This window comes from Mustela nivalis, assembly GCF_964662115.1.
Source record: "Mustela nivalis genome assembly, chromosome: 11".
NCBI classification, from domain to species: Eukaryota; Metazoa; Chordata; class Mammalia; order Carnivora; family Mustelidae; genus Mustela; species Mustela nivalis.
In genome coordinates this window covers 109,430,387-109,456,861 of record NC_139030.1, presented here as the reverse complement: position 1 = coordinate 109,456,861, position 26,475 = coordinate 109,430,387, and the positions used below count along the sequence as shown (strand labels likewise).

The following is a 26,475-nucleotide window of genomic DNA, read 5'->3' as shown; positions in this document are numbered from 1 at the left end:
ATTATGAGTTGACATACTTGAAACAAATGGATATTATTTTCTGGACTACATTTCTTTAAATATTGTATTTATTTATTTGAAGGGGGAGGGGCAAAGGGACAGGGAGAGAGAGTCTTAAGCAAGACCCCACCCCACTAAGCTTAGAGCCCAACGCCCAGGGTCTATCTCAGGACCCTGAGATCACGAACTGAGCTGAAACCATGAGTTGAACACTTAACCAACTGTGCCATCCAGGCACCCCAGAAAAACATTTTTAACAGAACAAAACCCATTTTCTAAGGATGTAAATGTATATGTTAAATAGTATTAGGCATAGTACATAGAATATTAAATTATTTAACAATATTTAGCATCATCATCATTTAATACAAGGGATCTGAGTTTGTATTTTTTGCAAGTTACCAATGTATTTTAATTTAACCAACAATTTTCATTAAAAAGTGTATAATTATGTATCTATGATTCTGCTTGTGTATTCTATCAAATACCTATAGAATGTCCTCTATTTTCATTGTACAAATGAACCTTTAAATATATATGCGTTTTTACTATAAAATATTTGTCTGAAAAGGGAAACAATGACCATAGCACCAACTTTTAAGATAATTTTATTTAAAATGAGATATTTATTTTTAAATGAACTTGATAGGAACATTCTTAAAAAGTCTATATTATGCTAGGAATCAGAACAATTCCAATTAATAAGACTTTATTATTTTTATTTATTTATTTTTCTTTAATTTTTTTACTGATTAAATGATTTATTGTGAAAAGAAATACATATTCCTGGGTGGTGAGCTGGAAAGAAACCTGTATTTGTGGCTTTAACATAGTTATTCTTTAAAGTAATAAAATAACACTTGCTTCTTTATACATTTTTTTAATGATCCTTTTTTAAAAATTTTATTTTTTCAGTGTTCCAAGATTCATTGTTTATGCACCACACCCAGTGCTCCATGCACTACGTGCCCTCCTTAATACCCACCACCAGGCTAACTCATCCCCCGCCCCTCCAAAACCCTCAGTTTGTTTCTCAGAGTCCACAGTCTCTCATGCTCCGTCTCCCCCCTGATTTCCTCCAACTCACTTCTCCCCTCTTTCACGCAATGTAATTTAATATTTTTAAAGTACTTTGTCCACTCATCTTATGTTATCTTTTTGGGGATATCTCTTATATATATAATTGAAAAACTATAGGAGATTTTTATATGAAGAACAGAATATTAGCTAAGGTCAGATTCTAGACACGATTTGCTCACGTTCACTCCCTAACTTGGCCAATTACCAGATGTACAATCTTGGAAAATTCTTTTATGCCTGTTATTGTCTGTTTTAGAGTTGCTGCAATGATTAAATGTTTTATTTTAACTAGAGGACTTGTAACAGAGCAGGGTATACAGGGGCCATGTTCATGTGTCCTATTACGTCAGTGTTGCACCTCTAAAGACTGGAATCCTTCTGAAGAAGAAAGCAACTAAAAAGTAATTCAGTGGTGTAAGTGAATCGGTCAGGTGAAAAGCCCTCACATCCAATGCAGCAGGTGAGTGACATAAAGTCCGTTTGCTTTTGTGTTTACTATCTGGAGAGATCCAGAAGAATGAGCTCATGAAGGCAAGATGTAAAAATAACCATAAAGAACCTTTGTAAAAATGTAAATGTCACACAAGACAATATAACTGAACCCTTGCCATTTTACAAGGTGCCATCCTGATAGCAACTATGGAAAATTAAAAAAAATTACTTCTAGGAAAAACTAAATTATTGTCAGAAGGTAGGCTACTGGCCAATAAAAATATTGTGAAGAAAAAAAAATAGCAGAAACTACAGGTTTGGTTTTTAAAGAGTCTGACATTTGACGTATTGTTTTTTTGAATTGGGTTAGATTACAACATTACAGGGAGTGGTGGACAGGGGAAGGAGTATGAGAACAAGAAAAATTAATGGCCTAAAAATATTTTAATTAATTTTCCACATTGACTTTCCTTAAGTGATAATTATGTTAGATTTTTAGAGTCGGATGCCGGCGTTCTCTCTGCAGCCGATTTGCAAGCTCTTCTCCCGAGTGTCTGCTTAGTCGTGTGGACTGTTACATTTCTGATTCATTGAGAGAATGTGAATATCCTATTTTCTGAATTTGTAAGCTTTATAGAGTCCCATAGTGACAGCCTGTAATTTGTGTGTGTGTCTGTCTGTGTAAATTATTTTCCAATTGCACATTTTCTAGCAACTCTTCCAAATTAAAAAAAAAAATCTTCCAATAAAGTATTGGATAACACTGATTACAGAAACTTGGATAAGACCACCCAGTGTCATATGAATGGTTTGGTGATTACCCTTTAACTCCTCTTTCCCTATTTATGGGCTAGTGAAAGCTAAGCAGTGTTGACGCCCTATGAGGCTGCATGGGAATTTTTTATTTGGAAAGCTCAAAGGAAGAACTTAATCACAATAAAGAAAACATAAGCATTTCAGTTTTAATTCTCAGGACCTAACATGAAGGTTTTATTTTTAACCAGAGTAATGTATTAAGAGACATCATTAAGATACTATGGGGATATAATGATCACTACTGGATTTCACTTTAGGCTACTGCTTTCGGGGGCCACCCTTCATCTTCAAGATAACTTTAAGATTTCTCTTTCTAACATCACTGGCATCAATGGTCACAGAAACAAGCAGGAACCCTTGTATACATATATTGAAAATGTGCACTGATATCTAACAGCATGAGGAAGGCACATTATAGTGGGTACATGTATATTCAGGTATACACTGTGGGCTCGAAGTAGCACACAGTAGTTGAAAAGGCTTGTAATGACAACGCACAGCTTCCTTCATGTTTCGACTAACATTAAAGGGAACTAATATACAATCGTGCTTCCATCTTGACATTTCAATTAACCCTTCTCTCTCATTATAACCAATTCCAACCACTTGACTGAGATCCAATGGAAGCATTTTGGGGGACTTGCAGAACCACAGCCATCAGATACTGAATGTCTACTGTTTTTCAAGCAGTAAGCAGTTGGCTCTTTTTGCCTTACATCCCCAAGGTGCGCATAAATAGATACAGTACTGTATTAACGCCTGTTTCACAAAACCGCTTCAGTTGTGATACACACTTTTAATATAATAAACTGACTGCATTATGAAAAAAATTCCAGAACAAATAAACTGGTAAAAATTCATTGGTAATGCCTGTTCCTCAATTAAGGAAAGTCTGTCTATCGCTTAGGAGAATTGCTTGTGATGAGCGGAAACTCCCTCAGGTTTCCCACAATCGCTGCAGCTACGGATAGAGTTATCGGCTGGGACTATATTTCAAAGACAAGTTCCACTGACCTTTTTGTTCCTTTCATCAGCCATGACACTTTGGTTCAGTCAAAAAGAAAAAACAACAACAACAAAAACACCTGATTTTTAAGATCCTGTTACAATTCCATTTGGAAAAGCAGCCATGTTATTTGTCCAAATGTAACTTCTATTCTGAGGAGAAAGTGCTCGATCTGAAAGGTTTCAGTTTTTACTCTAATATGAATGTCATGGAAGGGGAAGCCGAGGTTATCGGAAATGACAATCGTAGACTTGATCGACAGTCCACGGAGAAACTTGAGATTTCGGTTCCCCTAGGTTTCTGTTTCCTCGCCTTGTCCTTCTTCCCACCCTTGACGTGTTACCGAATTTTGACAACGGAAGAACATCTCTAGATACTGATGACTCTGCCCGGGATCTCCCTGCCTGTGTGGGGCCCTGTGGTAAGTCACTGACTCTCCGAGGAGCCTTTAAAAAGGCCGTTTACTCTTCATGATTATTAAAGAATGCTGCCGTGACTGAGTGGTCTGAGGAAGTCCAAACGGCCAAAGGACACATTTTAAATTTGTCTTGTTCCAAGGTATTACAGAGTAAAAGCATGATGCGAAATTAATCTCGTCGGCAAGAGAATGCAGGGCCCACAGAGCGTGTGCCGGCTGCCTCTGGAGTAAAAACACTGCACTTGTCTAGACTTTATTTATGACCCGTTTTTGGCATAACGAGTCGTTACTGCTGAAAGCCAAATTAGAGCAGCCTTGTGTAACAGATTACCTCAAAAGAAGACAAATTTCTAGAGTGGAATTTTTTTTTTTAATTTCAAACAAATGTATTTTTAGAATATCTTCTATGTCCAGGAGGTCCCTAAGTCCCACAGCATTTTCAGGTTTTTTTAGAACAACAAGAAAACCACAAAGAGAAAAGAGAAGGAACAAGAGAATGGCTTATTTTTTTCTCCCGTTTCCCCACAATCACAATCCACCAATCACTTTGTGACTACAATGTTCAGGCCTTTAATTCTGCCTTCACATCCTGTTTATTGTCCAGTGGGTTTGGGGGCTGTGGTTCGTGTGTGGGGCCTCGAGAGGAAGGGAGCGGCGTTCCAGGACGGCGTTCAGGGAGCTTCTCCAGAAGTACCTGTAAGTCTCATGAGTGAGTTTCAGCCTCACATCAACGTTTTTTTCTTTTTGCAATTTGATTTGCACAAAAAGCAAGCAGTGATCTTCTGCCTCCAAAAATCTGTCTGAGTGGGTGTGTATACAAGAGCAAGAGAGACACACACAGTGAAGGGAGATGAGGAGGAAGTGGAGAAAAAGCTCAAACCACGCTTGTTCCATCTTTCAAGCTTCATTTGGGCTTTTTCTCTATCAGAAAGCCGTGCTGCGTAAAGACCCTCCTGGAGTTTTTAGCATTTTAAGAAATGGAGCTTTGAACGGAGAACATGGGAAGGAAATATTGCAAGCACACTGGATCTAATTTCTTAATATTTTCATATTTCTCTATATAATTTTTTTGTTTCAGATTTTTATTCAAATTCTCGTTAGCTCACATACAGGGGAACCTTGGTTTCGGGAGTAGAATTTAGCGATTCCTCACGTACCTGTAACACTCAGGGTTCATCACAAGTGCCTCCTTAATGCCCATCACCCCGTGAGCCCCTTCTCCACCCTCCTCCCTCCGTCAGCCCTCGGGTGGTTCTTTATGGTTCAGAGTCTCTTACGGTTTGCTCCCCCGCTTTTTCCTTCCCCTAAGTTCATCTGTTTCGTTTCTTAAATTCCACATCTGAGTGAAATCACTTGGTATCTGTCTTTCTCTCACTGACCTATTTCCCTGAGCGTACATAATGCCTTCTAGCTCCATCCACGTCACTGTAAATACTGAGATCTTTTTTTTTTTTTTTTTTTTTTGATGGCCGAGAAACTGTCCAGATACGAAGTTCACAGTGAGAGCCTAGTTGAAGTTCCTTCTACGTTTGCACCGTGTCCCCGAACTCAAAATCAGTGCTTACAGTAACGACAGTGATGCTTACACTGCTGTCCCCTGAAGAACAGTAAGTAACCAGGGGTGACTTGTGTCGTAATCACACGCTCCGCTGAGAAAGTAAGTACATCTTGTCCCTGCCACCATGTGCTTTTATACAATCCCTTGGTGGAGGAAGTGACTCAACACCAAGTCCAATGCCAACAAAATACTGTGTCACCTCAGGGTTAGCATTCAACTGGTGAGTATTCTGGTGCCTGGACGAAGTACAACCTCTACTTGTTATGGGCTGCTCCACAGGACCCCTTGTAGAGCAACCCCATTTAAAGCTCTGGAAACCAAATTGTTGAATCACCGTATCATAGCTTGGAAACTCATGTAACACTATGTTAACTAACTGGAGTTAAGTTAAAACTTAAAAAGCCCCTGAAATAAGTAAAGTTCTTGAAACGAATATTTGTTGCCACACACCATTTACAGATGATATTAGTAAGTTCCATGTGTGATTTTTTAGACATCTCTTGTTCACTTGTATATGACCAAAAAATTCATCCAAAAAAATTAATTAGTGCGGCGCCTGTGCAGTCCAGTTGGTTGAGCGTCAAACTCTTGATTTTGGCTCAGCTCATGATCTGGGGTCCTGGGATGGAGCCCCGTCAGGCTCTGCCCTCCGTGTGGAGTCTCCCTAGGATTCTCTCTCTCCTTCTCCCCCCTTCTCACTCTCTAAAATAAATAAATAAAATGTTTAAAAAATTAATTAGCAGAACGCCTGGGTGGCTTAGTGGGTTAAGGTTCCGCCTTGGGCTCAGGTCATGATCTCAGGGTCCTGGGATCGAGTCCCGCATGGGGCTCCCTGCTCGACGGGGATCCTGCTTCCCCCCACCCTCTCTGACTGCGTCTCTGCCTACTTGTGATCTCTCTCTCTGTGTCAAATAAATAAATAAAATCTTTCAAAAATTAATTAGTGAGGAAATCAACAAACTACCCTCTTTTTGATTTTTATAAATTTGTTTTTTTCTCAATGGAAACTCAGCTAACAAATTGTCTGTCTAAAAAAAATAAACAAGGACAGTGATGCATGGTAATTATTATTGACAATAAAATGTCCACCTACACTGACCAAAGCATAAAAGGGGTAGCCAGGTGTCTGCTGTGCCCCTGAGAACAGGAACCATGGTGAAAAGTGTCATTTGTCTTAATTAAGCATTGATTCAGCATCTTGGAAAAATTCACACTTGCTTAGCCCAACGCTGTCGAGGTGAAGGCTCTTGGCGATGTTTAAGAAACAAATCAAAGTAGCAGAAACCAAAATTATCATTTGTAGGGAGATTCTGGTATATCCTCCAACACAAAATCTCTCCCCTGAGATACGCCGAGTGGGAATATTTCCTCCTCGCACTGCAGCCTCAGATCTTTGTGCCGTTCTCAGCGTCTTCTGATTTGGGTCCTTTTCCCTAATGTGTACGACACTCGAGCCACTGAGAGGAATCCGTGGGCACGCACTCTATGGTCCAAGCAGCAGACACCTCATAATTTCCTTCTACACTCAGTCTTATTACAGCTTCCTAGGGAACAAGTGGGACTGGGGGGAAGAACCTCCCACTCAGCCTCTCCTTGCTGGCCCCTCCTCTGTCTTCAGCTACAAGTCCTCCTCCTATTCCATAGCCTTGGCGGAAACGCCAAATTTAGCACATGGAGTTTACAATTCTTTTTCTTCCAAGTTTTTATTTAACTTCCAGGTAGTATAATATTAGTTTCACGTGCAAGATGTAGTGATCCAACACTTACATCCAACACCCAGGGTTCAGCACTGCAATTTACATTTTAATTCTCTTTAGAAAGTTCTAGGTGGGGCATTCATTACATCCTTTGAGTTTTTCTCCCTTAGAGATGTCTTATTACCTAGATTAAGAACACAGGCATCTGATATTTTTTGAAAGCTCTCCAGGTGATTCCGATGTCCAGCAAAATTTAAGAACCACTGACACACGTGACATTTTAAGATGATCACAATGACTGTAGTATGGAGAACATTTTCGAGAAATCAAGCATTCTGCTTTTACATGCTAACTATGAGATATCTGAAACCCTAGTCTAGAAATATTAAGAAAGTTTAGGGGATCCCCACAGCAACTTCTTTCAAGATATGTCTCCAAAGGCAAAGGAAATAAGAGCGAAAATGAACTTTTGGGACTTCATCAAAATCAAAAGCTTCTGTACAGCAAAGGAAACAGACAACAAAACAAAGAGGCAACCCACGGAATGGGAGAAGATATTTGCAAATGACAGTATGGACAAAAGGTTGATATCCAGGATCTATAAAGAACTTCTCAAATTCAACACACACAAAGCAGATAATCATGTCAAAAAATGGGCAGAAGCCATGAACAGACACTTATCCAATGAAGACATACAAATGGCTATCAGACACATGAAAAATGTTTATCATCACTAGCCATCAGGGAGATTCGATTTAAAACCACATTGAGATACCACCTTACACCAGTTAGAATGCACCAGTTAGAATGGCCAAAATTAGCAAGACAGGAAACAACATGTGTTGGAGAGGATGTGGAGAAAGGGGAAGCCTCTTACATTGTCGGTGGGAATGGAAGTTGGTGCAGCCACTTTGGAGAACAGTATGGAGATTCCTTAAGAAATTAAAAATAGAGCTTCCCTATGACCCTGCAATTGCACTACTGGGTATTTACCCCAAAGATACAGACGTAGTGGACAAAAGGGCCATCTGTACCCCAATGTTCATAGCAGCAATGGCCACGGTCGCTAAACTGTGGAAAGAACCAAGATGCCCTTCAACAGACTAGTGGATAAGGAAGATATGGTCCATATACACTATGGAGTATTATGCCTCCATCAGAAAGGACGAATACCCAACTTTTGTAGCAACATGGATGGGACTGGAAGAGATTATGCTGAGTGAAATAAGTCAAGCAGAGAGAGTCAATTATCATAGGGTTTCCCTTACTTGTGGACCATAAGGAATAACATGGAGGATATAGGGAGATGGAGAGGAGAAGGGAGTTGAGGGAAATTGGAAAGGAAGATGAACCATGAGACACTATGGACTCTGAAAAACAATCTGAGGGTCTTGAAGGGGCAGGTGGTGGGAGGCTGAGGTACCAGGTGGTGGGTATTAGAGAGGGAACGTATTGCATGGAGCACTGGGTGTGGTGCATAAACAATGAATTCTGTTACGCTGAAAAGAAATTTAAAAAAATTAAATTTAATTTAAAAAAAGAAGAAAAAAACTATAGGGGAAAACTGGAAAACATGAGATTTTATTTTAGTAAAAATCAAGGAAGAGACAATTAAAGGTTGTAGGTTAATTTCAAAGATCTGTCCTGTAGAGTAGAGGTATACCTAGAAACTAAAGAGTAAGTTGTTTTCACACAAACTTTGACGGTTGGAAGTGCCACTTGTTAGGGAGCATCATGTCATGGCCTCCTTATTCTCCCCATTCTTGCAGAAGGACCTTAGTGATGTGTTTTTACAAATTCTGGCCTTGGGGTAGCATGAACAACGGACAACGCCAGTGCGAAGAAGCTGTGCTCCGAGGCAGATCTGCAGCTGGTGTCCTGACAGTACGAACAATGGGAGTCAGAAAAGAGGAGGAAAATTGGTAGATGTTCCACACTGGCTGAAGGCAATTGTCCAGGAATCTTGTGAGTCATGTCCTTAGGGGACACTAGAGTAAATGGGAAAGATGTGTTCAGGGAGGAAGAGGGCTGGAGGTCCCATAATAGCAGTTAGGGGGTGGTAATCCAAAGAAACATGTGTTACCCGCAAAAGAATAATGAATGCATTCATGCATCATCAAGAACTGAGTACACTAGGATGTCTGCCAATTTTTATCTCATACATAGCTCAGTAATCCGCACTGCCCAGCTCAGGACGACACTGAGGTGGCCGTGAGTGACGTGAAAAGCTGTCTTTTGTTTTGTTACATACTAATGCAAGGCTTGCAGTCAAATAAAGTAACTGGCCATAGGGTATCTTCACGGCCATTTCTGTATCATTTTCAAAGGACTGAAGGAGGCGCCGTAATCAGAGGTCTCCTCCCTCTGTGTCGTAGGCACTACATTGTTTGGCACCATTGCTCTTATAATTATTCCTAACCTCATGGAATATAGTTAAGCAAGAGAGAGACCAAGACATCATATAATACAGGAGTCATGCAAAATAGATTTGATGCTGCTGTAAAAGTAAGGAATGGCCTCAGGGAACACAGTCACACTTATCAACTGCAAAACTTCTTACTTGAGGGTTGTTGTAAAGGTTGTAAAATACAACATCAATGAAGGTAGCTAGTATAGTGCTTTCACATAGTAGATAGTCAGCAAATATTTTAGTAGAAGTGGGCATAAATTAATAAAAAGAAAATTTTTAATAAGCAGAATCATTTGATCCATTAATGGTATCTGGCTTATTTAACTAACAATTGCATTTGTATGATAGGTACAAAAGAACTATGTCAGAATAACCTATAAACCACAAATATTAAGTTGAGAAATACAGAAAACTGTTGTCTAATTATTGTTATAAGCAGAGACAACTATCCTTAGAATATTAGAAGTTAATATTAGAAGTTAATATTAGAAGTTAATCAAAATCTTATTTCAGTGAATTAATTAGCATTGCACAGAATGAACAGTCATATGTCATTCTCCATTAGAACTCTACAATTCAGAATCTTATGCATAAAAATACTAACTTAGTATCTTATTTAAATGATATAACAAGGTTATTTTAAAGAAAATTCTTCAGCACTCAGTAGAGAGCCTACATTTAAATATTAAAGTATTACTCTTTATAATATTCTAAGAATTAGTTTATTTGCTCAAGAGATACATTAGACCTTTATAAAAGAAATACATTTTAGATATGAGAAAAAAGTAGAGACTAAACCAAATTATGTGTTTGTGTGTAGTTTTTAAAGATTCTCTTTATTTGAGAGAGAGAGGGTGTACGGTACGTGAGCAGGGGGAGAAGCAGAGACGGAGGGAGAAGGAGGGGAAAGAAATTCAAGCAGGCGACTCCAGGCTGAACGCAGAGCCTGACCTCACGACCCTGAGATCATGACCTGAGCCCAAACCAAAAGTCAGATGCTTAACCTGAGCCACCTACGCGCCGCTGTGTTCATGTGAGAGCTAATGCTAACACCTGTAAATGATTTGAAAGCATTTTATACAACATGATATTCCTGAATAATGCTTAAGTTCTCGAACAATCAAAAATTTTTACAGATTGGGCGCCTGGGTGGCTCAGTGGGTTAAGCCGCTGCCTTCGGCTCAGGTCATGATCTCAGGGTCCTGGGATCGAGCCCCGCATCAGGCTCTCTGCTCAGCAGGGAACCTGCTTCCTCCTCTCTCTCTGCCTGCCTCGCTTCCTACTTGTGTTCTCTGTCAAATAAATAAATAAAATCTTTAAAAAAAAATTTTTCACAGATGACTCTGACCCATTTTCCCATTACACTTTTTCCTGGTATGTATTCACGCCATGTCTGCCGACGCACGGACGCACGGACAATGTTTCACGGCATCCTGTGCTGATGCGTTCCTGGACGTGGGCCTCGGGCAGGTGCCAGGGTCTGCTCTCGCCCTGACCATGACACACTAACAACCACTGAGCAGGCTGACCATCATGCGTTTTGCCAACCATATGACGTTCTAATTAGACTATTTAAAACTGACATTGAGAAGACCGATCATAACTCAAGAGGGCTAATATCTGTTGATTTACCATTCTTCTATTTCCTAGGGGAGAATTCAACACCTGTGGTATGAAAAATGAATGCTATGGCCTGTCTCTGGTGTTTGTTTTCTGTTCAGAAAGATGCTGATCTGCCGCAGATGCCGATGTACATTGTGATACTTGGGATACTGTACCCTCGACTAGAGGTAAAAGTGCTGATGCTGCTCAAATATGCATGAGGAGCCTGCTCGGGAGTGCAGCAGAACTGCTGGCACGGGCTCAATCAGTAAATAAACATAAAACAGCTTTTTCATTTTTAGATACAATTTTATCAAAACCAGATTATATTCTTTCATGGTGGCAGAGGGAGGGAGTGAACACGGAACAGCGCCTGCATCTTAAATTTGAAGGCAGAGGAAATTAAATGCAGCGCTAATTCCATTAGCTGGTTTTTGATTAGGGAGATGGCTGGTTTTGAAAATGGGGAAGATTTTCTGGGTGCTTCCAGTGGTTCTCTTGGACTCCTTTGATTACAGCAGCCTAAGACTATACAGAAAAGGGATCTGACTTGTCAGGGTCACACTGCAGTGACTCGTCCCACGGAGAAGTGGTAGTGCGCCTGGGCGGGGACGGGGCTACCAAATAACGTAAGACCCTGCATCAGCTACCTCGGAGAGACAGGGAAGCGTCGGCTAGAGCTCTGAGGAAAGGAGATGGCTCTGACTGAGGATATGGCCGACGGACAGGACCTAACGGCAACACTTCACACATTAGCCCAGCAAGCGTGGTAATTTAAATTTCTTAGACATGACTAACATTCACTCCTCAAATTCCACAGATCAAGAAGAGTCGGGGGTTTCTATTAGAAACTACCTTGACGCCTCTGTCTCCTGTGAGAATCAGACAGAGCTTTGTATCAACTCTATTTAATACATTTTATCATTTCCCCTTCATCGTGTATTTATCTCCTTGCTCTGCAGCAAGGAGGAAAGCGGCATCCCTCCTGAATAGTCCCTCGGAATTCGGTGTGCCTCCACTGCTGAGCGGCTATGTGGCCTTCTCCGTCTTGCCTGGAGACTGCTTCAGCGCTTTCGAGAGGGTTGGCTCTGCCGGAGTCCACCTGCGCAGCCTAGTGAAACAAGGGGTGCCCTCATGAGGCCGGGGCTCCACAGCCACCTTCTGTGGCAGCTGACGTGAACGGCCCCTGCACTAGTCACCCTCTTCTTGGAAAGCCTCTTCCTCCAGTCTGACAGGTTTCGCGAATATTGCATCTTAGAAGAATGGCTTTAGAAGAGGGTTATTTATTTATTTTGTCATTTTCCTTCCAGAAAGCCCATGAGATCTTTATGCAGAATCTTCCATAGCCTTCCCAGAAACATTAAGTGGGGTATCTATAGCTCTTCCTGTAACAAAAGCTGAAGTTTCTGTTATTGGCCAATGTATCCCACCGGACGACAAGCATTAGATTTTGGTATTATACAGAACTCTTTGTTTTCAAAGCTTCTGCTTCCAATAAAATCATTTACACAACAATAAAATACTAAAACACGAAAAAGCTGGAAGGCGCCTTAAATAGGAATATGTTTTTGACTTTGAGTGTACCGGGGGAGTAATTTAGTTTCATTAACTAAAGCGATTGTCCTTGTCATTCTGGCAGATCAACAGTGACTTAGAAACAGTATCTATGTGGGGAAGAATAAAGAGGAGAAAGCTTTTTTAATTTTTTTTTTTTTAAGTAGACTCTGTGCTCAGTGTGGAACCCAATGCAGGACTTGAACTCACAACCCTGAGATAAGACCTGAGCTGAGACCAAGATTCAAATGCTCAACCAATTGAGCCATTCTGATGTCCTGAAAGCAGGTTTTTGAATAAAATGATACAAAAATTCTGAAAATCCTATAAACACTTGGATACATAACTGTAATTCTGAAATATAGTTACTAAAACTGACACTGTGTGTATGATTTATATCAGACGTAGACTATTTCAGACAGCACGAGCTTGTATCCAGAGGGGCAGGACTCTTACCGTTGGAATCTGTGGTTCCAGGGCATAGCTTCTGATTGAACAAGGGAGGGAAGCTTATCAGGATTATTGGAGTTCCTAGGCTGTTTTCCTCCCTGAAATCAGTTTAAACCATCCGAGGGAGCTGGCCGTGCTCCCCAGCAGCTGCCCAAGTAGCCACTGCAACAGCTGGGCCAGCACAGCAACTGTCGTAGCACAGACGGCCACGACCCATGAAATGTCTAAATAAGTGGAGGGCTGATTTTCGTTTTGTTTTGTTTTTAAAAGATGAAGCCTAATCATTGTTTCTGTGATATGTGAGATTTCCAGATATCTCTGCTGGCAATATCACAAAGAACTTGGAATGGACATTGGACTAGAGACCGAAGCCATGAGCACTCGTTACGTTATATGATTTATAACCTACGGATGATGCGTTTGATACAGAAACATTAAAATACAGGGGCAATTTGAGAACGAATAGGACAAGAAAATCAACCCCGCGGACTCCCGATCTCTTCTTCCCTTCAACAAGTACTTTCTGAACACCTCCTCTGAGCCAGGCGCGTAGGCTGGCACGGAGGATACGGCTAAGAAAGAAAGGAAGAGAACCCGCGTTCTCTTGGAGTTTACCTTTAGTGTTTTTATTTCATACACTCATCCTACAGTGTATGAAACTATCATCCTATAGTGTATGATGCATTTATTGTACCAAATAAATGATGTCTTGTCCAAAATGCTAGCAGCATTTCACGAGTGTTCCTGGGGGCCAGGCTCGGACCTGGGCACGACGCATCCACTGGCACACCGGATCCTCACGGCGACTCCGCGAGGCAGAAACTATTGTGCAGATGAGAAAATGAAGTCCCTGCGTGTGGGATTCACTTGCTTAAAGTTCCACAGTTGGGAAGTAGCAGCAATGAAAGTGTTTAAAGCCACAGTCAGGTCACAGAGTAAGCCTGCCTCCCTAACCCTCCACCCTACGGCCTCTCGGATCCCAAATCGTCTGCAATGTTACTAGTAGGCATTCCTGATTATTTTGCTTCTGTCGATTTAAGTATTAAATACATTGGCACTTTGTTTTTAAAGAACAACTTTCTGTTTATAAACTGCACGTACCGCAAGTAACAAATCCTACATACGCCAGAAATACACGCAGGCCATAAGAGGGCTTAAAAATAAACAAAATCACGGTTCTTAAGTTTGATTCTGAATTTGGCATTTATAAATAATTACACTTAAAGGGCTCTCTCACCTCAGCGCCAGCTTTCACTGCATCTACAGAATTAAATGCCATTTGTTTGGGAGTGTGTACAGAATCCTGAGGCCAAGCAAAGGGACCACTGGCATTGTTAGTCCAAACCATTTCAGGGATGAGAAACGGAGATCGAGAGAGGTTTCTTAAGGTCACACTCGAGAGCTTTGTCTCATGTAGGGACTTCCCACTTGTTCTTTAAACAAGTTTGAGAATTAATGGACCAAGATACAGTTTGTAGAGAAAGCAAAAGTTAAGACAGCTATAAAATTCTCTCTCTGGTAATTTCCAGAAGGTGTAATATGAATACGGTGACTTAGGCAAGTCAATGCCAACATTTCCTATCTAACTCTTGGGACATTTTAATGAAAGATTTAACTTTTCTTCACAACAGAGAACGTTCACGTTCAGATACGGCCCAGATGAGGCCTGAGCAAGGGAAGGGGGCAGCACAGTATCAGGCATTAAACCTGGTGTCAGACACAACTATCCTTGAATCTTGATTTCGTCTCATAGTAACCTGGAAATCTTGGGCAATTTTTTTTTTTTTTCCTGAGCCTTAGTTTTCCCATCTGTAAAATAGAGAGATGAATGTCTATTACTTAGGTTGCTGTATAAAATAAATAGGATGATGCATTTTAAGTACCAAAACAATAAAAGCACACCAAAATTGAGTTTCAGTTGCTTCTGTGGTTAAAAAAGGGAAATAATTGGCTTCCAAAAAGTAGACATCACCTTGATGCCACTTGCTACACTTCTAGGCTTATCTGTACCAGTGGTTCTTCCTACCCTGAATCTCTCAAATTATAGTAAAAGTATCCCTCACCAGCTTACTAGAAATTGCTTCTAGACCATGGCAAAAAAGACAGATAAAATCTTTGATAACGCAAAGTCTTTCTAAGCTTAAAAAATATCTCACTGCCTGGCTTAAAATAACATTTTTAGCATCACGTGCACCTTTCCTCTCCTTGAGTTTTACATTCAAGTCATGCCAAGCCATCTGTTGTTCCTTGAAAATGCCATGCTGCTCCATACTTTACATGCCACTTCCTTTGTCTCCAATGGCTCTTTTCTTCTTGTTCATTTGCCAAACTCTTGCCTGTCCTCTTGTACTAACAAAGCTCCATGCCTTTCTGGCGCAGGGCCTGTGACATAGAGTGTACGAGGACCAGGTAAATGTTTGTCCCAGGAACGAGTGAGGAGGAAGGTCAAGCAGGGCAATACCGTTTTGTTTCATTAGATTTCATAATAATGTAAGGGAAATTGTGCCGCTGTAAAATGGCTCTGTACAAAAGGAAGAAACACAAACTCAGAAAATCCAATGGCGGGGGCGCCTGGGTGGCTCAGTGGGCTAATGCCTCTGCCTTCGGCTCAGGTCATGATCCCAGGGTCTTGAGATCGAGCCCCACATTGGGCTCTCTGCTTAGTGGGGAGCCTGCTTCCTCCTCTCTCTCTCTGCCTGCCTCTCTGCCTACTTGTGATCTGTCAAATAAATAAATAAAATCTTTAAAAAAAAAAAAAAGAAAAGAAAATCCAACAGCGGATGGAATTATTATTGTTCAACTGTGAATTATATTTTCATGAAGGATCAAATTTGAAGGACAAGCCTTATTTGCATATGTTGTGATCATTATAGCTCTAATATATTGTGTGTCAAAAATTTTAAATCTAAAGTTATTATTTTTAATGTGAAAAGTAGACAGATCTCACAGTAGCCAAACATTTTAACCATCAGTAAAGTACATTCATAGCACATAGTTGGCACTATTAATATAGTTTCAAAATAATACTACATGGTACTCAGTGGAAGATAATGTATTCAAAATCTATCTTAAAATATTTTATTTTATTTTATTATTATTTTTTTAAGATTTTATTTATTTGACAGAGAGAAATCACAAGTGGATGGAGAGGCAGGCAGAGAGAGAGAGAGAGAGAGGGAAGCAGGCTCCCTGCTGAGCAGAGAGCCCGATGCGGGACTCGATCTCAGGACCCTGAGATCATGACCTGAGCCGAAGGCAGCGGCTTAACCCACTGAGCCACCCAGGGGCCCCTATCTTAAAATATTTATATCAGAATATCGCAAGTCATGAAAATTATCTCTGCGTACAATGATAAGACTGGAGATTGCTAATTTTTCATATCTTTTTGTCTCCGGTAAGGTTCCCTGACACTGAAATTTATTACTTAGCACATTAGTACCTCCCGTATGAATTTTCTCCTGGAGCTAACACAATAGAACGGGGGCGCCTGGGTGGCTCAGCAGGTTAAGTGTCCGACTTGCCTTGGCTGAGGTCACGGTCTCGGGTCCTGACGGAGTCCCCGGCCGGCCCCGGCACAGGCACGGGGTCAGCTTCCGCTCCGTTCCTCTCCTTGCTCCTCTGCCCCTCCCCGACCCACGTGCATTTCCTCTCTCTAAAATAAACAAGTAAAATCTTAAAAATAACTAAATAACTAAAACTGTTCATAAAATGATCATCGGAAATCAGGAATAAAACTAATTTTTCATTATCCATTTGCCAATAGGAAATGGTTAGTTTGTAAATTAAAAAAAAAAAAAAAAAGCAAATTGGAAAATGACCCCCAAAATGCCAAATTATTCAAAACCCAAACTCTTCGTCAACGTTCATGTCCTAACTCCTTTCTGAGGTTCTCCCTACCATTGGATCAATCATTCCTTTCTAAATGATTACGATACACCGTGCATTTTGGTCTGTTTCACATATGTACGCTTTCACTGTCCTAGAGGACTATGAGCTCCTCCTTAAGGAGAAGAGAATGTCTTATAACGATTCCTTCCTAACCCCACTGTGTAAACACAGTAAATACATAATAAATATTTGGTGGCTCCTATTTGTTAACAAATTCCAAAAGGGGAATTGCAACCACAATAACTGAGATTGTTTTGTACTACTACTATTTGTCGTTAAGGAAACCCCCCAAGGCAAGTGTGAGTTCGAAGAGGAACAGAACAGAGAGTCTTGTGAGGGGAGTCAAGAACGAAGAATAGCATCAGGGACTAATTCATCACTTGAAAAATAGATTGTCTCCTGTTCCCCAGGCAGTCTGCTGCAGAGCATAGATGAGCCACCGTGACCAGATTGGTTCATTAAAATATGGCCCCTTTAGTTCACCATGACTCATCTTTATGACGAAGCTGTGATTCTGGGAACTGAATGTGCTACTTTGGCTGCCTCTCATGACACACAAAAAAACAACATAAAACTTAATTTTTAATGACTGCATGTTCAGTTCACTGCCATTGTATCGCTCAACCTCTGCACGGACCCAACACGTAACAAAATTTGGTACAAAGAAATGTCATAGAAGTCCCTTTGCGCGATGGCCCACTCTAACCGCCTGGCATTAGGAGTTTGTAGATGTGCCAGGGATCATTACAAAGTCTTCCCCCATCCTTCAGTATCCCCCGCTTCATTGCCCGACTGCACTAAAGATCACTGCCTTGTTAACAGGATTATTGTTTCTTTTTCACATCTGTACCCCCAGAACAAGTGCCTGATCCATAAAATGTTGAATTAATGAATAAAAATCATTTGCCAGATCCGTTCTAGACCTGAAAGTCTAAACCCAGGACTTAAACTTCAGTTTTATCTGAGACCAGAGCTAACGAGGTCAGGTAACAGAGGCAGTGAGGATTAATGGGTCACAATTCGCTTCAGCAATGAGACAGACTTCATGGACGCCACAGGTTTAGGACACTGAGGAAAACTTCCACTGTGATATTACTGCCTAGGAAGGGGACACCTTGTTGGAACTGCCTTCTAAAATTTTAAGAGTCTTCAACCTCTGAGGTGGGCCAACTATGTGTTCTCTGTGGGGAGGAGGAAGGAGGTTTCTTTCACAAGGAGCCTGGTTTCAAAGTCACTGCAGAGCTTAAACTCTGAGTCTCTGGAGGAATTATATTAATGGTGTATATCACCCTTTGGTTTAGTTCAACTGTTGTGCATTTTATTGAATACATTCATATAATATCTATAAGATCTAGTATTAGAGATTCAAATACCACATTTTGTAAGAATAATTGAAAAATCCATGAAATGTCATTAGAAAACTTTTCTTCTGACACAATTCTGGACTAAGAAGTGGTCTGGGAGAAAAAGAAATAAATTGAAAATATTCATTAAGAAAAGAAGCAGCACCATTACAGGCTACCTACAAAACCACAAAACCACCACCACAACAACACAATAAAGCAATCGGAAGGTGAGCCAAAGGTCTGATTATTAAAGCTCACGGGCAGGGACGGAGCCAAGTTTCTGTAGAGCCTGAGCATATAGTGCATATCCCATTTAGTGGAGCTTCTTGAGAGACAAAACAGAACAATGCTAGAGGCGCACAGTCACGGACAGTCACGGACAGTCACGGACGGGGACCGGAGGAGGCCTCGAGATGAAGCCTCGCCTGCCTCACGACGGAAGAGCCTCTGCACATGGCCGTGGTCCGGCTGCTCAGGCAGGACTGACGGCGTTCAGAGAATAGCTTTTTCAGGTAAATTCACGTCAGGAAAAATAAGATACATGGAGAAAGAAATGTGGGAAGACTAGGGAAAGAGGCACTGCAGCAGCAAGGCTGCCGTGGTAATTACGCACTGAAGCGGGAACAATACTCAGTCGTCACTGTGACAGCCCAAGAAAGTCTATTTTGAGGGGAGACGGGAAAAAAGAGCTTGGCTTTGTGGGAGCCAAGGAGCTATTTAAATCTGAGAATCCCGTTTAGGGCCATCACTCTGTCATGCTAAAGGCTTCCCCAACACAGGACAGCTATCTCATCGCTAGAAAATTGCTAGACCATTGCAGAGCTCGCCCTGAGGAAACCGGAGCCCACGCCCAGAACACGTGCCCGTCCCCGCGCTGGTCCCCGCGCTGGTCCCCGCGTCCCTTTCCAGCTCCCAGGCCTCCCGGCTGCTTCCCCTGTCCTGCCGCGGCCGCGCCACGGTTTCCACACCGACTCTCCCGGTCAAGTAGCACGTGTGGGGATGAGAATGACATGACAGAAGCGACTACAGAGGTGAAGTCCAACCACGTGCGAGCATTGTACACTTACAAGTTCAAAGACTTCCACATTTACCGCCCATCATGGAAGCAATCAGTCAAGCGGCCTGCGTGAGAAAGTCACACATTCGGACGAGTCCGGAGACCACTGTGCCCCCTGATGAAGAAGGAAGGCTCTGGAGCCCTTCTACGCCCAGCACACGGGTGGGGGACTGCCCAGACCGTGAGCTCGTTGTGGGGAGAACCCGGTCTTGTTCATTTTTATCTTTTAATCTCGGGACTCTCATTCAGGGTGGCATTAATGGGTGCTCAATAAAGTGTGAGAAATGAATGTTTCCTGTGAACACATTCAATGCCAGGAGAGAAGAAAAAACTGCATTCAGCACGAGACACTCAAGGTACACCGTATTAGAAATTTTAGAAAATTACAGAGTACTTTGAAGGGTGCTGACAACTCAAAGGTCATAAAAACCTTGAAGAATAAAAAAGAATGAGTGGATGCTCCAGGCCCTGCGTCCTTGCTGGTTGGGGTGAAAGTCAGCTAATAGTGGTCCCAGGGTCTCTCAGATAATATTTCACACCAATGTAGTAAGAAAGGCAAATAGCCCCAAAGTAAACTTATTTAACAGACTTTTACGTGGAAAAACACACTAAAGCGTGTAAGCTGTGTCCAGTCAACCCTATGTCCGTCGCTACTTCCTCTGTGACCTGCTGTGTTTATGTTGACCCAGAGTCACAAACCAACAGAAACCCCTGAATCCAGGGGCCGTGTCTGTTATTTACGGAGGAAAGTCACGTGATGACACATGCCAAGGAAGAAATCTTTCAACATGTTTTCAAGGGTTCACGTTTCAGCCCTCTGAGAACCTCCAACCACAAAACACAGCTTCATTAACCAAAGCCACCTAAACTTTTATTGGAGTTGAGATTTACAACTTCAGCAAACTTTAACTTTTCAACCGGAGCAAATCACTTTTTATTCCAATCCGTAATCTTCGTTGGCTTGAGAATTCAAACATCTCCACCCTAACTAAGCGCACAGACCTACAAGTCACTGTTCAACAACCCACAGGATAGGCGAGCTGTGAGCTCCCCCTACTGGTACAAGGCTGTTCCCACGTCATGAACCCGGTTAAGGCACCAGGCCTGCGAGGTCCAGGGAAAAACAGATTTGCAATCAAATGTCCAAGAGCAGGAGGAGCTAAACAAGTTAAAACAAAAAACAGAACAAAACAAACAAAAAAAACCCCAACAAAACAGAAAAACAACTATACTCATTCTAAAATAATATCTGTGAAAGAAATATGCAAAAGACATCTTTACAAATACTGACAGTTCCTCCAAGTCTCCAGCCAAGACTGGACCGGGCTAGGAGGGTGAATTAAATGACTGTCACTCTCAAGGTGCTCTGGTGTCCTCATCTGCTTTCCAAAATGTCAATAAGCAGAGTGTTTTGCTGTTGTTTGTTTTTTCGTTTGTTTGAAGACTTTATTTATGTTGGGGAGAGAGAGAGAGCAAGAGAGCACAGCCAGGCAGAGCAGCAACGGGAGAGGGAGAAGCAGGCTCCCTCCCTCCGCCGAGCAAAGAGCCAGACTTGGGATTCAATCCCAAGATCATGACCTGAGCTGAAGTCACACGCTTAGCCCACTGAGCCACCCAGGCGTCCCCAACAAGCAGGGTTTAATTGCACTGGCGTTTCTACTCCCTTCTAACAGCATATGTGCAATTTCCCCCTCTAACAGCACACGCGAGAGGCTACAGGCTTTGGAGAAAAATGGGGTAGCACCACGGAAGTTCAACAAAGTCTACCTAATATTTCCAATATTTCTAATATACAGCTGTGTGAACTGGAAACTCTAGGGGGAAGTCGTAAGTTTTATATTTCAAGCCACTCAAATTAGTCGTCTCCAGAGGGAAAAAAATCCAATGTGAGAGTCACAGTAAATACAGGTAAAAGTGCTATTGTGGGGACATTGGCACTGACAAAGCAGGAGAACAGCTCCGAAGGTGTTGCTAGTGATAAGCGGCTGCAGAAAAGATATAATGAAAGAAATGGAACTCCCACTCTTTGAGTCAGCAGAAGGGAGCTGTTTCATGATATTTGCTATATTCGTAAGGCTGCAATTTGATTATATTGGATTCTGTTATCACAATCTGTTACATATCCTACATAGAATATAAATACGTAAAGCCATTTAAAGGCCAAATTATAGAGCTGTCTATTTTTATATTTTACCTTTTACTGCCATACCACTGGTGATGCTTAAGTGGTATAAATTAAAATTGGTAAAAAGCAAAACAAAAACATTAATCTACGAAAGCTTTATTTGAAAAACCCCTGATTGAAATCCCAAAAGTACATCAATCTGTCTCCCTCGTGAAGCTGGAGAAAATTGCCTTAAATGAGTATAACAGGCCCAATGCATGGGCTTATTCTTCATTATTTATTTTTACTCTTATTTATTTATTTAGTGATACTTTCTATGAAATGCTTTTATGTCCTGGAAGTAAACTCCGTCCTCATTCATGCTGAACTTGAACGTGGACGGAGGACCTGAGGACCACAGAGTGAGGTCCTGAGGCTGTCTGCTTCCCTCCCCGTCTGCAGATCCCTCTTTACTCAGGAACACAACATTTCGGCTCCTACCCCTGGTAGCACGGAAAGGAATGGAAAGGGAGTGGAGTCGACGTGGGACACCAGGACAACTGTCATGGTCTTCCCGTCTTTGCTGCCACTCCCCTGGTCAAGGTCGTCTTTACTTGTCCTTCCACAATCATCTTTCTCACTGGCTTCTTTTCCTCTCTTATCTCATCTACAACACAATCTCCACACGGCAGAGAACAGCCTTTTAAAAATAAGGCAGATTATATCACTCCCTTCCTCAGCCTTCCGCTGGGACTGGGAGTAAAATCCAGTTCCTTACTGCTCTCTACTTCTACCGTTCTCCTGCTTAGTCACTGTGCTCAGGCTGCGCTTAGTTTCTTTCTCTTTCTGGACTGCACTAGGATCTCCCTTGGAGCCCCGACATCACTCCCTCAGTGCTCCACGTGCCCTGCCTCTGGATCTGAGAGCACCTTTCCTTTCTATAATTCCGGAGTTCAGTGCAAATCTCTCTCTTCCCACACAACCCAATCGCTTTGTATTACATCCCTTTGTTTTACTTTATTAAAAGGAATGAAATGTTCTTATCTATTTATTTGCTTACTTTATGTCTCTTTCTTCCCTTTAGAATTAAGCTTCATGTTAACGGGGACTTTTTCTGTATTTCAAGCATCTACACCACAGCTTGCGCAACGTCTAAAAGCATTGTGCTATCTTATCAACACCAAGAGAATATACGGTGTAACATAGGGATAAGTACTCTAATATCAAAAGACATGTGGAACAAATGCTTTCAATAAAAAAAAATTGTGTGTGTGCACACACACAGACATAAGGGACTAATAAGCCATCGTCCCATCACATGAAACAAATAGCATAGATGTTCCTCTGATCTGTGCAAAATTCCTACTTAACAGCAACACTTGCCTTCAATCAAATAAATAAATGTTTAATATATTTCCACATAAAGGACTGATATTTTTTAATTTAAATGTCAGACTTTAAAATACACGGCAGACTGCACACAAAACAATGGATGTATGGGAAAAACTGGCCCCGGGAGCTGACTTTAAACCCTGGCTGTGCCACTAACTGTATGGTCCTTGACAAGTAACTCAATCTTTGTGTCTTTTATTTTCTTCATCAGAAAAACAGAGATGATATATCTTCCTTGAAGAGTTAGAGCAGGTATTTACTGTATGGTTGTGAAATACCGGACACAGAGGAGGCATTCATTATAAGTTTCTTAATAAAAATACGAATTAGTCTTTGGAGTGTTAAACACTGGGTTTATCCATTACTGGGGAAGATTAGCTAGATGAGCGTTAGTGGCTCATGTAATTATATATACATACATACATATTTGTAAATTAGCAGTGATGTGTCTTTATCAGTGTTCTCTGTAATTACTCAATCTGAAAGCAGCATACCTAAAACCAATGCTCTACTCGAAGCATTTTCCATCTCTTCCTTATCATTCCCAGTAAGCGCAGAGAATAGTATGCAACTATTGCATTTTTCTTCTGCTTGGCCTTGTTCCAGGCATAAAAAAATTAGAAACTTTGTCAAAAGAAATGCTCCCTCAGCATTACCAGTAAATACAGTGTGCTAGAAATGTCAATAATAGTACTTTTTAATTCTCAGCTATTTAGAGCTAAAAACTACTTAGAAAAAGTTAGAAAAATATCTTTGGATTCAGAAAAAATAATAAAAGCCTTTGTCGAACCAAATATATCCTTATACATAATGGAGTCCCTTTCATAAATTCATTAAGCCAATGATTTGGAGTTCAAAGTGTGAATCATAGATTGTGAACTCCTTTGATTTTTTTTAAAGATTTTTTTTTTTTTTTGAGAGAGAGAGAGAAAGAGAGAGAGAGAGAGAGAGACAGACAGACAGCATGAGCAGGGGGAAGAGGGAGAAGCAGACCCCGTGCTAAGCTGGGAGCCTGACCTGGCCTCCATGGGATGACCCGAGCCAAAGTCAGATGCTTACCCCACGGAGCTACCCAGGTGCCCCTCCTCTGATTTTTAGTATCTTTTTTGTTATTTATTTAGAGATTGTGTGCATGCATGAGCGGGGGTGGGGAAGGCCAGAGGGAGCCGGGGAGAATCTAAACCAGGCTTCACCCTTAGCAGGGATCCCGTGGGGGGCGCTGTACCCAACCCGAAGATCATGACCTGAGCCGAAATAGAGTTGGATTCTTACCTGACGGAGCCACCCAGGCTCCCCTGATTTTTATTATCTTTGTTTAAGAAATGTGTTTCATGGTCAGGTATTCTTGAAAAGCACTGTCTCAACAAAAATGTCATGCGCTTCTTACTGGAAGATTTTTCAGTCTTTCACATGTGGCTAAGGTAAGCAATGGCTTCAGTTTTAGCAGCAGTGAGGAGTTGGCTGAATTTTCTGTGCTAAAACTGGAAAAGTCTTGGGCAAATGGAAACAAGTTGGTCATCTTATACGTTACTCTTCAAAAGGGGTGAGAAGATGCAGCATTTCCCAATCTCACTTACCTGGACACGCTCTGGCATAAGGGCAGGCTGAACCCTTTGAGTTCCACAAGAGCGCCAGGGAGGGGAAGGTTGTCAGCTCTCCTACTCAGTAGTATTAAAAAGTGATTTCAATCTTTGTCCTGTCTGGCAAGAATGAAAGCGATTTTTTCCTAATAAAATAAGCCCGGGCAGCATTAAATGCTATTTTAGATGGTGGGGAAAATGTGTGTGTGTGGTAGAATTAAGAAGAACATCCGCACCTGGGACCCATTTTTCTTGGTTTTCTAAAAACAAATGCGTTAGGGGTATAGAAACAGGGGAAGTGCATTTAATGAGTATATATTATATGGGCTAGTAACGGACGGAAGTGTTGAGTTAGAACTAACAAAAACAATAGTCTACCCAAGCCTGATGCTACTTAAAATCCCACGTTTCCTATTTGGACACTAAAACTCTGTTTCTAAAAAAAAACATTAAACATCACTGCTTTCTCCTTTCTTCTGACATGTTGCATTGAAACTCCTTTTCTGTCTCATCAGACTGCTCTCCTATCTTGTTTCTCCAAACTCTTCTTTTTATCTCCCACAAATATCTCCTTTTACATCTGAGCACGGCATCACCACATTGCTCTGATTTCACTTACGGGGGAAGAGACAGGACGGACGACGGTGAGGTGACAGCTGGGACTCAGGACACAGAATTTCTTAAGGATTGGGGTCTCTTCCAGCATTTCTAATGCCTGATCTAAGCAAGTTGAGGGGCACACTTAGCACTTACTGGGGAGGAGAACAGTGGACTCTGGGCTCACACATGCGCCCATTAATTGCTCTTGTAGGAGCTGATCTCAGTGTCCTGTCAGTTCATTTATCCGTCCATTATTTTATCCCATATTTATCAAGCACCTACTACATGCCAGGCCCAGTTCTGTGGAATTCTGCTGGTAGCGTCCCTACTTTATCCTCTAAAATCATTGCTCTAGAAGCCCACGGCATCACACGGGGCTCCGCATTCCTCTCCCTTACACTGTTCCGTATTTCATAACAGCCGAAGTCATGGGGTTCTGCTCCCTTATTTCATGAGGTCAAGACAGATTCTGGATGGAAGGAACTGGTATCCAGTGTTTTATTTTGCAAGTAATATTCCTTGATGCTAAAGTACATTTTACGTGGGGTAATCATTGTAATTCCTTGAAAACTTAGAAAAGATAGGCTTTTTTCACTGGTTCAGTGTCAAATAAATGAAGGCTTCAAATGGATTTCCAATTGATTCTATTCTCTGGCCAGAGTCATTCGGTATTTTAATAAGTAATTCGGATGTAAAATAAAGTATTCACATAGGGTAAAATTACCTCAATTACCTACAAACTAACTAACTAGAATCTTAAAATAACTTCTTTTTTTTTTTTTCTCCACACACCGCTTTTAGGAGAATCACAAGTGAACAAGTTGATATACCAGCATCAGATCATTCTTTTCACAAGATAAAGAAAAGATGAAGGAAAAGATCTTTCAGATTAAGCTTGCAGCCTATTTTTGCTAGACTTCTCTCTGATTACTTGATTTTCTTGGGGTCTCGGATATATAAATGAGGGCTTATTTTTGAAGCTTGTTTAGGTTTGTGAATATCATCATCTTCCTATCCTTGGTGGGATCAGTTATGCTCTGATGTTTTTTGTTGTTTGTTGTTTTTCAGTCCTCTTCTATGAAATTAAAATAGTCCTACAGTTATGTTAGCACACAACGCCCCTCACATTCAACTTTTATTTCAGATTTCAAATAATTTAATCAGTAGCTTGTAATGTGAATGGAAACGTTTTGAAATTCAAGCACACTTTTTTTGCCCTTAGTGTCAGCACCTTATTTCAGCTGAACAAACATTTAATGAGGTCCTACTAAGCACCAGGTCTTCTGGCCTGTGTATCAGGCATTAATCATAACTATCTCTAGGCAGATATAGGAACAGATTATTTCAGTGAATTAGGTTGAGGATACAGGTAGAATTGATGAGAGGTATTTAGACCAGTGAGGAGACAGGAGGAAATCGTCCTGTAGAATATGATCCCTGAGTTAGTCTTGGAAGATTAATAATAGTTTAGCAAAAGCATGGAAA

General features: G+C 41.3%; 1 protein-coding gene and 1 long non-coding RNA gene across 3 annotated transcripts in view; one reads left to right on the top strand and one right to left on the bottom strand.

The window, feature by feature from the left end:
* The window catches only part of TMEFF2 (transmembrane protein with EGF like and two follistatin like domains 2), a gene marked incomplete at its 5' end in the record, with an annotated part of 226,798 nt that overhangs the window by 175,443 nt on the left and 24,880 nt on the right, over positions 1-26,475 (bottom strand). The gene's annotated exons all lie outside the window — the stretch shown is intronic.
* On the top strand, positions 3,765-13,742 carry LOC309843849. Of its 2 annotated transcripts, none has more exons than XR_014300370.1 (3): positions 3,765-4,448; positions 5,238-5,359; positions 11,068-13,742. It is a non-coding gene; the product is annotated as an uncharacterized lncRNA (long non-coding RNA). The 2 variants fall into 2 exon arrangements; XR_014300371.1 differs by having other exon boundaries at positions 5,227-5,359.